The sequence below is a fragment of the Panthera pardus genome, unplaced genomic scaffold (assembly GCF_024362965.1).
Source record: "Panthera pardus isolate Hobbes unplaced genomic scaffold, ASM2436296v1 HiC_scaffold_12, whole genome shotgun sequence".
Taxonomy (NCBI): domain Eukaryota; kingdom Metazoa; phylum Chordata; class Mammalia; order Carnivora; family Felidae; genus Panthera; species Panthera pardus.
In genome coordinates this window covers 50,814,762-50,823,321 of record NW_026526677.1, presented here as the reverse complement: position 1 = coordinate 50,823,321, position 8,560 = coordinate 50,814,762, and the positions used below count along the sequence as shown (strand labels likewise).

At 50.1% G+C, this 8,560-nt stretch overlaps 1 protein-coding gene across 3 annotated transcripts in view; it reads left to right on the top strand.

Moving 5' to 3' along the window:
• Positions 1-1,537: 1,537 nt before the first annotated feature.
• The window catches only part of PPFIBP2 (PPFIA binding protein 2), a 143,374-nt gene continuing 136,351 nt past the window's right edge, over positions 1,538-8,560 (top strand). For 2 of the 3 annotated variants that reach the window (XM_019456183.2, XM_019456179.2), the window contains exon 1: positions 1,538-1,839. The gene's annotated coding sequence lies outside the window, so the exon portion shown is untranslated. The remainder of the gene's footprint in view (positions 1,840-8,560) is intronic. The other variant, XM_019456181.2, reaches the window with a different exon arrangement.

The following is an 8,560-nucleotide window of genomic DNA, read 5'->3' as shown; positions in this document are numbered from 1 at the left end:
GGATGAAAGTCCCTATGGCCTATAGCAGTAGTTAAACTCGATTGCATGTAAGAATCGCCTGAGGGGCTTTTAAAACTCCTAATACCAGGCCATACTCCCAGACGATTAAGCCAGAACCTCTGAGGGTAGGACCCAGGCTGTATTTTTTTAAGCCCCCTCCTGCAACATGGTTCTAGAGCGTGAATAAGCTTGAGAACCAGTGACTTACACCATTTTTAAAGGTAATTTTAAAAAAGTAATTGTATAATTCAGAGAGCAGATTAGCATTTTCTAGGGACTGAGGTTAGGGCAGTGTGTCCACTGGGGCAATAACATGTGGGATTTGGAAACACCCATGAACTCATGTGAACTATAGCGCCTAGGTCTACAAAAGCCTCTGCTGCTATTTTAAGGAAGTGAAAGAGAACTGAAGGGTGTCCTGCTGTAACACAACTCTTGTGGGCCCCAGCCTTCCTCTGCTGGCTTTGCCTTTAGTCTGCTTCTGGCCAGGTTCCGGCAGTGACCAGAGTCTCATATTTGCAGGGTGGCTTAAGTTCTGTTCACATGTAAAAGCCTTCTGGGCACACGGGTAATTTCAGACCACCAGGGTAATTTGAAAAAAAAGATGTGTCTTACGGAGTTTGTCCAGCCTGTAGAAATGTAGATAAAAACTGAGGCCAGGGCTGTAGTGACTCCTGCCAGAGCTCGGGACTATGCCAGAGTGTGCAGTGTAGATACCATCTGCGGCCCAAAGGGATTTTAATCAGCTGAACTGAGCAACTGGTCCTGGGAGGCCCAGGCAAGGCAACAACCTAGCAGCACAACCAAAGGGGATTCAGGCCATACACTAGGGGAAGGTGTTGGACTAAGTACCCAAGGCCCAGTCCCGCCTTGATTCCAGAATTCATTCCTGTGGTCAGAAGTCGCCAAAGCTCTTGGCCCTATGGAACCCCGCCTTGGTGCTGAGCACAGAGAAGTGCTTCTTGTCCCTTAGCTGTTCGCCAGACCAGGCGCAAAGTGTCTTTAGTCGGGGCTGACCACTAGGGGGACCTCCACGCCAGGTCGCGGGGTTCGAGCGCAGCCGGACTCTGGTGGGACGCAGAGCCTTCCAGACGGGTTGATCAGAGACGGAATGAGGCTGCCTTCAGGCCAACCTCAATTTGGACTGGATCCTACGGGTCCGGGAAGTCCGGACACCCAAAGTGTTGCTACTCTGGGTGTGCCTCCAGTCGGTTTTTCCGTGGCTTCTCTCTTTGCAACTCTAGATACAAATTGCTTTTCTGCTTCCTCGTTTTCATTTCCTACGGCCGGGGAATGAATGGTGCTGAAGGGCTGAAGAAGCCCAGGGGACAGGCAGCACTAGAGACAGTCGGTGTCTCCGGGACCGGAAGGGTGCAGGGCGGGGAGGCAACAGGAGCGGGGCGGGGCTCACGGGGGCGTGGTCTTCGGGAGGCGGGGGTGTAGCACCGTCCAGGGGGCGGGGCCACGGCTGGGCTGACTAGGCGAAGGCAGGTTCGAAAGGGCGGAGTTGACGAGGCCGGTCCCCGAGGAAAGGGAACCGGTGGTGGACCGGTTCCTGCGGACCGCCGCGGAGCCCGAGAAGGAAGGGGAGTGGAGGGGCGGTCCCAGGGGAAGGAGGGCGGGGAGAAGCGGGGGCTCCGGGACGAGCCTCCTGTGGGTCCCGCCCCCGTCACGTGGGCTCCAGACCCGGCCGCTGCCGCTCGGTCCGCTGGTTGGTCGGTCAGTTGGTCGGTGGGTCAGTGGCCTGCAGCTCGGTTCTCGGCTCTCATGTTCGGAGGTGGGAGGGACACGGGAGCGGCCCTCACACCTGAGCCGCCCGGAGAGGAGCCCAGCACCCAGGTCAGTGGGCTGTCCCCACGCCCCAGGTCCCCTGCGCGTTCCGGACCGGGAGCCCCCCGCGGGTACATTGCCTAGGTAACCGAAAGTCCCCAGATTCAAGAACCACTGGAGGAGTGGGGGTCAGTGCCAGTTAGGGCCCCAGAGTGGGTCCCAGACGCGAGGGCAGGAACCCTCTTCCTCTTCTCTGGCCAGAAGACTGGGAGGAGGGTATAACTCCCGAGGAGGATTTGCTTCGAATTTTCACCCAACCCTGCCGGGGATCCATGGACAATCCGCGCCCCTGCAGGTGCCAGCATGGCCCTGGAGATGCGCTGGGTGGTCATTCACTTCAGTTTTGTGCGGTATGTCACCGAAGCATCAGAGTAACTAGAGAGCACAAGGGGCGGGGGGGGGGGGGGGGGGGGGAGTGGTCCGGCAGCTTAGGGTCTCTTTGCCCAAGCATATCTGTTCAGTGTGGTCAGATGCAACGCCTCGACTGAGACCAACTCTATACTCTAATTGCAAAAATGCAACATGCCATCAAAGTCTCAAGCCACTGCAGTCCCAGGAGACTGCCAGATGGGGATGGTCCTACTTAAAAGTGGGCTCCTCCTCTCCATGACATCCCAACTCCAGACCTGCAGTTTTTCTTCAAATGAAAATAAGATTATGTATTTAAAAGCTAGAATTTCCAAAGTTTGTGTAGGATTGAAACAGGTACTCTAACTAGTGTTTAATCCTCTTAAAAAACAAACCCAGAGTGTTGTAGTTTGCTTTCAGAGCAGCTGGATATTTGGTATCGGTGGGTCCCCCTTTGCATATTTTGGTCTACTTCCTATCTTTCTCTTCATTTGTCTCTTTCCTTTCCCAGTTCCTTAATTGATTATAATACAAATCGGAAGTGTTTCCAAATTGTATGTTGCATTTTGTGAAGTTAAATGCCCAACTACAGGAAGGTAGTTGGCTGTGCACAAAATTCATCTTCAAGATGTTCAGTCTTTGATTATTGTTTGTATCTGGAAAACAAAATATTATTTGATTTCGAGATTATTTCTCTCTTGGGGTTGGAAGGCAGCCCATTAGTATTCTGCTTAAATTCATATTTAAACAACTATGAAGTGGGAGATGAGAGAGATTAGTGCATTTCTCACTGCATTCATACATCATTTTATTCATACATTTATTATTATTATTCTTAGAAATTAGATGATGTGCCAGTTATTAGCTTATTGCTACTGGGGGGGGGGGGACAAACTGAGAATCATGGTCTCTTCTTTACTGGGGTAGCTATGGCAGGTGCACTGGTTTTAAGACAATGCACTGGTTTTAAGTACAATGACAAATGCCCTGAAGGAGGGAAGAGCAAAGAGTTGTGGGAATTCCTGTCTTTCACCTGAGCAGGGAAGATCTGGGATAATTTCAAGAAAGGGGTGATGTGTGTGATCCATCTCGGAGGATTTCTCCTGGGCGTCTCCAGGCAGAGGTGGGTAGAGCATGACCTGGGCTGAGATCTGTGTAGGCAGGGCAAGCACCAGCTAGTCATGAGAAGTGGCAAGTGGTCTAACTGGACTCCCAGTTAGTGAGCAAGTGCTAGACAATAAAGCTGGTGACAAGGATGAAACATGGCCCCAGTGGGCCGTGAAAGCCAGGTGCAGAAGTCTGGACTTAGAAAGCATGGAGCCAGTGACAGGTTTTAATCAAGGGATTGACTGTGAGCTTCTCAAAGTCCAGGACCTTGGCCCTTGACCCTCCCAACCCCTAGCCAGACGGGGAGAAAATCCAGTAAATATTTGTGGAATGAATGGTCAGGCAACCCTTTGGAGCTGAGCTTCTCAACCTTTAACAAGCTTAAGAATCACGAGGGGGGTCTTAATTCAAATGCAGATTCTGATTCCTACCTAGGTCAGGGGTGGAACCTGATCTGCCTTTCTAACACATTCCAGGGTGGTGCTCTTCACTATCTATGGCAAGGATTAAGGACCATGGTTTGCAAACCTGGGGAGCTTTTAAACTGTTTGGATGAAGTGGGTCCAGGATGGTGTTCCCAAGTTCCCCCAGGGGTGATTCTGATGAAGGCCAAGGTGGAGCCTGCTCTAGCCCACTGTGGCTGTGGCAAGGAGTGAGCAGAGGGGAAAGACCCTGGGATGGAGGGACCAGTTAGGACATTGAAAATCCACCAGCATAGAAGCGGTGAGGCCTTCTATTGGGCCTGAGTGGGACAGGTGGGAGAGACTTTGGAAAGATAGAATCTGTGGGCCAGGGGGCCAGGGAGTATGTGGTATCTGTCTTCAGACTGACCGGACTGCTTCCAGCAGTGAGGATAGGGGAATGATTCCGAGCCAATTCAGCTTTGGAGAAGAATGGCATGCCCTTTAGGCTATACCATTTGACATAATAACATTTGGAAGTTGGTTTTAACGTGGATGTCAGAAATTTTTTTTTTTTTTTTTCTGAAATACAAACCTGTTCATGACTTCCCTGCTTAAAATCCTCTGGCTGATCCCCTCTTGCAAAATATAAGGAGGAAAAGCTAATATGAATGCAACTAATGAGGTATCTAGACATTTATTAAGTTCCCAGACTATGCACCCCCATTCGAGAGGCGACACTTGGGTGGGGGGAGATGTGACATTATCACCACTTGGTGTGGGCACAACTAGGCTGAAGCTTTTGGCAGCTTTGTTTTTTCTGGAGTCACTATTTTTCCTGCTTCCTCTTTACAGTGGTTCCACTTTATGTTTCCTGGCATCAGTCTTTGGTTTCAACACTTGCTGGCATCTAGGTGTCTCAGTTTTCAAAGAGCCCACAGGTGGTTTCAGAAAGGTGGGCTGTGTCCCTTATAGACTCTGAGAGCCAGGTCTCCTTAGCCCTTGCAGAGCTTCAAGACACCCATTCTTATCTCTGACACACTCAGTAAATAATCTGGGAGATGCAATCTGTTTAGCTTCAGACCCAGATCTCCTCAAGGCCTTGCGATTTTCCAGGGGGCTGCTAACACAGCTTTGTCTTCAGGAAATTTATGATTTTTACTAAGTGCTCCTAGGTAATTCTTACTTTGGTGCTCCTCTATAATTCTTGCTTTCATTTCCTCTGTCTGTCACGTATGCCCTTATGCACACAGAGAACTGACTCTTCACTGTGCACCATGCTCTTAATCACTGTGTTCCATGTCATGTAGTCATTTGGCCCTGTAACGTATCTGTGGATGGAAGGTCTGCACAAGATGGGATAGGGTTGCCTCCTTGATAGGGTAAAGTATAACATCCTTCTTTGGCCTTCCAGGCTCTGCAAAGGCTGGCAATAATTTAGCTCGCCAGCTGTATCTCCACTGTTCCCCAAACCGAGTAGCTCAAGAGATCCTATCTTTTGTGCCTCTCTGTCTTTGCACGCACTATTTGCTCTTCATGGAAAGCTTTTTGTCTGCCCCATGAGCTGAACGGACTCTTATTAACTTCAGGATGCAGATCAAACTCTTGAAGCACCTCTCCTCCCCCCACCTCCAAGTCACTTTTACTCTTCTCTCTAGTACATACATGTAGCATCAACTGGAGAACTGTGCTATGGTCCTGAGGCGCTTTATTGGCGTGTCTCTGTCCACACCCACTCCAGACTCCTGTGTGCAGCCCTACATCTAGCAGATGTCCAGGAAGAGTTTGTGATAAACATGGGCCTGGAGCTGGCTGGTTTTGCAATGTTTGCTTCAGTAAAAGGGGAAAAGAGTAGGCTATTCTGCACAGGTGATGAGGGAAGAAACAAGAACAGAACCTGAAAGACTGGGACAAGCCCAGTGAGGAGTGGCCCACATGGCTAGAGTCAGAGGGTGGAGTGGGGAGGGGACACCGGGAGAGGTGAGACTGCAGTCTTAGGCTGGGGAGAGGTCAGGGAAGGCCTTGAGCATTGAAGCTAAGGAATTGACATTTTCTTCTCATGATATTGAAGGCCTTTTGGTGTGGAAAACACGTGGTGAACTCTCTGCTTTCAGGAGGATTCAGGGCTGAAAAGGGCAGGTTGCAGGGCCAAGGAGCAACTTCCTGTGAGAACATGCTCTTGGAATAACCCATAGAGGTAGCTTAGGGTGTAAATCAAGGCAATGGCAATAGAGATGGAGAGTGAGTGATCTTGTCCAGAAATCCTGCAGGATTTGGTGACTGACTGGATTTGAGGGAGAGGGAAAGGCATCAAATTGGACACTGACACTTTGTGCTAATGTGCTGGGAGAAGAACGAGGCATTGTTAGTAGCATGAGAGCAAGGAGGAGATTCTTGGAAGGGGGAAGGGAAATGAGGATGGTTGATTCCTTTTGGAATCAGAAGAGAGCCTTAAGTAGTTTCTCATATTACACACACACACACACATACACACACACACTCACACACACACACGAATGGTGAAGCTACCCAAAGGAACCTATGCAGGGTCATCTGCTGCTGGTGGCAGAAGCCGGGCCTCCTGGCCCTTTGGCCTGGGCCTCTGTCCTTTGTAGCACTGTGAGTTGGCCAGAGAAGAGCTGCCAGAGGTCCAGATGGAGATTCCATTAGGCAGTGAAAAATGGGAAAAAGACCAGGTTTTGGGTGAATTCAGTCTGCAGAGCAGCTAAGGCTGGAATCTTAGAGGTCAAGAATTCAGAAGGGAGTCTGTTGGTAGCCATTGCCAATGTGGGTTTGAAGGCTCATGCGTCCTCCTTTCTGTCCTATGGCCTACTATATGTGGGCTGATGGAAAGTAGGGAGTGTTTTATGGTATGGACACTCATACTTGTTAGTGCTCCATGTTGGTACATGTGTATCGAATGGTTTTTCTGGGAATACAACCGCCAACCTGTCAGTTCCGTGGAAAGATGTATTCCAAAACCCACACACTTTTGCCCCCCCCCGCCCCGACAAACTTTAGGGATGCATCCAATCAGTCCTGAGAAGTGGCCTGTGCAGTGTTGGAGTGGGGGGTGGTGGGTGGCACCCATCCGGGGAAGGCATCCAGCCTTAGGGACCTCGTTCTTCCAAGCAGAGGCCTGTGAGTAGGGCCAGTGTCAGGGGGCCAGATGGATGGGGGAGGGCCATAGCTGTCAGGGGAGGGGAGAAGACCTTATCTAGAATCTGACTGATGCCTGGAGACTCAGTGACCCTGAGGCTGGATTTCCTTTCCTCCTCATCTCTCCCTTCCACACCTTTCTGTCTGGCCAGGTCCCTCACTCTCCAGCCTCCCAAGGACAGGTCCTGCCTTTGCCATGGCACAGCGGTCACCTTAGTTTGCTAAGACAGATCTGGGCTAATGCATGTCAAACACTTAGATTATTGCCTGGTATGTGGTAATTGCCAAGTGAAAACAAAGACAAGGAAGCCTGGGGTTCAACTTCAAGGGAAAACTTGTCAAGCCTCCTGGCTCTTTTGAATTATGCAGCTGGATCTCTGGGAAGTTTCTACCTTATCTTGTTTTGATTTTTTTGTTTTTGTGCTGTTAATTAATTTATTTAATTATTTATTTTTACTGATACTAAAATGGGTGCAGGGCCTTCTCATCCATGGTAAAGAATCAAGGATAGCCATGGATTGCAGACTTGGGACTTGGGTTGTCCAGGAATGACTCAGGAATGACTTATGCAGAGGTGAGTGGGTGGAGGGCCTTCTGACAAATCTCCAAGAACAGATTCTTAACCCAGGTGAGGCTGTTCAGGGGAATTGATGGCAGCCTGGCCTCTCCTCGGGCCTATAGCTGCTGAGCCGGTCTCAGGCGGCTCTGCTTTGGGTATATCTGTTTCTTCCTGGTGATGAGGACAGGCATAAGGAAGGGTTCATCCAAAATCCCAGGGTTGATCTCTGTCTGCTCAGGGATAGCCACTGGTTGCTGGGAGTGTGCTCAGTGGGCATAGTCAGAACTCCTGCCCAGACTCCCGGGTGAAAACGTAAATCCACAGTGACTTGTGTGCATGGTTGGAATGTACCAGTCACATGTAGCTGGGCCTCTCAGCTGGGCAGGGACCACTCTAACTGGGAGGGCCACCCTTGTGACTGCACTGCTATCTCAAGAAGTCTTAGCAAGCTTCTCCAACCTGCTTCTGGCAGAAAAGCCCAGAAATCTCTGCCAAAAGGAACTCCTAAGGTTGATAAACCATGTGTGTGTGCGTGTGTGTGTGTGTGTGTGTGTGTGAGAGAGAGAGAGAGAGAGAGAGAGAGAGAGAGAGAGAGAGGAAGGAAGGAAGGAAGGAAGGAAGGAAGGAAGGAAGGAAGGGTGGGAAGGAGGAAAGAACAGAAGGAAGGGAAAGAGAGAGAGAAAGAGGTAGTTGTATAGGAGCCAAAGGTCTGTTGTAGGGATTAGGGAAGAGAGGAGGGCAGAGCCACAGCTGAGGCCAGGAACACCAAGAATCGGTTACCTTTGTTTCTTACATGCACTCGTGGCAACTCCACTCTCTTCAGGGGCAACAGTCCTTTTCCCAACACAGGGCTTTGTTTCCCCTGAATCAAAGAGGTTTTGCAGGAATAGCTAGCTGGACACTGCGTGGCTTCACCAAGGCAAAAGAGGTGTCGGCAGACTGGCCCCACAGAAAGCTGCCTCCAGAGGAAGGATATGGGGGGCTTCCGGCTTTGACGGGGTTTACAAAGGGCTTGTCTCATGAGGTGGGTGATATTATTCCCATTTCACGGGAGGCAAATACGTGCCAGAGAAGTGATTTTTTAAAAAAGACCCAGAGTTTTAGATTTAATTTATTGTCCAAATTGGGACACTCTTGAGAGAGAAAGGAGGCAGAC